We start from the raw sequence: 2486 nt of genomic DNA, 5'->3' as shown, positions 1-2486 counted from the left end.
ACTTTTTTACACTCCACATGGGCATGTCCGAAGGTAACTCCTTTTTGGAAAGACCTAAAAAACTTTTTGGAACAATTGATGAATAAGACCATACCATTGGATTCAAGGTTGTTTTTATTGGGAGATTCTAAAGGAATATTACCAAGATTAATTTTAGATAAATATCAGGAGAGATTTCTCAAAATAGCAATAGCAATAGCCAAAAAATGTGCAGCGGTCACTTGAGAAGATCATAAGGAAATACGAATTGAAAGATGGTATGCAGAAATGCGTAGTTGTATCCCATTAGAAAAAGCTACTTATAATCTGAGAAATAGATATGATTTCTGTTTGAAACTTTGGAACCCATTCACTTTAAAACTAGGATTAAGAATTGGAAATATTTAATTTCAGGGTTGTTTTGATACCCTTAAAAAGAATTTAATAAAAAATTAGCCGGAAGTGTTTCCTTCTTGTTTCCATGTTTCCTTCTTTCTTTCTTTCTTTCTTTTTTTTTTTTCTTCTCCTTTTTCCTCTTTTTTCGAACTGGGGGGTGGGGGGTAGTGGGGTTGTGGGTGGGGAGATAATACAGAACAATACTTGTATAATCGAATTTATAATGTATAATCGAGTTTATAATGTAGGTATCATTGGCTACGGTGTAACATGTATGTGTTTTGTTAAAATTTAAATAAAATTAATTTTAAAAAAGAAAAAAAAAGAAGGGTCTCGACCCGAAACGTCACCCATTCCTTCTCTCCCGAGATGCTGCCTGACCCGCTGAGTTACTCCAGCATTTTGTGAATAAAAACCTTCGATTTGTACCAGCATCTGCAGTTATCTTCTTATACATCCTTATACATTCTTATACATCCTTGGGCTTGGCCCGCTGTGGACCGTCCGGTGCGGCCTGCAACCACAACAACCTGGCTGCGGGCGAGGACAGCAGGAGAAGGGAAAGACATTGTGGCCTTCCATCACAGTGAGGAGAGAGAGGACTGGAGGAGACTCGCAGTGATGGATGTTTCTTTGATGGATGTTTCTTCTTTTTTTGTGTGTGTTTTTGGGGTTGGGTGGTTTGAGTGCCTGTTTGATGCTTTTATTGTTGGACTGTGTTTTTGGGGGTTTTGGGGTTGTGTAATTTGAATGCCTGTTTAGCGCTATTATTGTTGGACTGTGTTTTTTGGGGTTTTGGGGTTGTGTGATTTGAATGCCTATTTAATGCTTTTATTGTTGGACTGTGTTTTGGGGGTTTTTGGGGTTGGGTAATTTGGGTGCTTGTTTAGTGCTTTTATTGTTGGACTGTGTTTTTGGGGGGTTTTTGGGGGTGTAATTTTGATGCTTATTTAATGCTTTTCTTGTTGGACTGTGGGTGATTGAATTAACATTTTGTTCAAGATGGCCGCGCCGTTGTGTTTGGCTGCCTGCCACTGTATGTCTCTTTTTTTTTCCTAGTCAGATGTGCAGCACTTTGGTCAACGTGGGTTGTTTTTAAATGTGCTATACAAATAAATTGACTTGACTTGACTTGACTTGACTTATCAATATCAATCAATAGTCGTTTATTTGTCACATACACATAAATGTGCAGTGAAATGAAACATTACCCGCAGTTCAACACTAAGACCTTAAGAGCTCTATCTAGCTCTCTATTGAGTGCACTCAGAGAATTGGCCTCCACTGCCTTCTGAGGGCCGAATGGCCTCCTCCTGCACCTATTGTCTATTGAAAACATCCAGTGAATTGCCCTCTGTGGCAGAGAATTCCACAGATTCTGCCTCCTCCTGCACCTGTTTTTTTCTCGGTGTTTGTTTGTATAAAATTATTAAGGGGTTGGACACGTTAGAGGCAGGAAACATGTTCCCAATGTTGGGGGAGTCCAGAACCAGGGGCCACACACAGTTTAAGAATAAGGGGTAGGCCATTTAGAACAGAGATGTGGAAAACCTTTTTCAGTCAGAGAGTTGTGAATCTGTGGAATTCTCTGCCTCAGAAGGCAGTGGAGGTCAATTCTCTGAATGCATTCAAGAGAGAGCTAGATAGAGCTCTTAAGGATAGCGGAGTCAGGGGGTATGGGGAGAAGGCAGGAACGGGGTACTGATTGAGAATGATCAGCCGTGATCACATTGAATGGCGGTGCGACCAGGCTCGAAGGGCCGAATGGCCTCCTCCTGCACCTATTGTCTATTGTCTATTGTCTATTGTCATTCAGAGAATTTGCCTCCACTGCCTTCTGAGGGCCGAATGGCCCACTCCTGCACCTATTGTCTATTTCTAATCATCCAGTGAATTGCCCTCTGTGGCAGAGAATTCCACAGATTCTGCCTCCTCCTGCGCCTGTTTTTTTTCTCTCGGTGTTTGTTTGTATGTTTGTTCTCTGGTGTGTTTCCTGATGACTCTCTTGACTCCCGACGTGTGGTATATATAGCGTGTTGTCGTCAGCCGGGATCTCGCTGTCTCCGCCCGCTGCGACGCGGGGCGGTGGCAGACGACGTCGGTGGCGGAGG

This window comes from Rhinoraja longicauda, chromosome 43 (assembly GCF_053455715.1).
Source record: "Rhinoraja longicauda isolate Sanriku21f chromosome 43, sRhiLon1.1, whole genome shotgun sequence".
Lineage (NCBI taxonomy): Eukaryota > Metazoa > Chordata > Chondrichthyes > Rajiformes > Arhynchobatidae > Rhinoraja > Rhinoraja longicauda.
Note: the sequence above shows the minus strand (reverse complement) of the source record.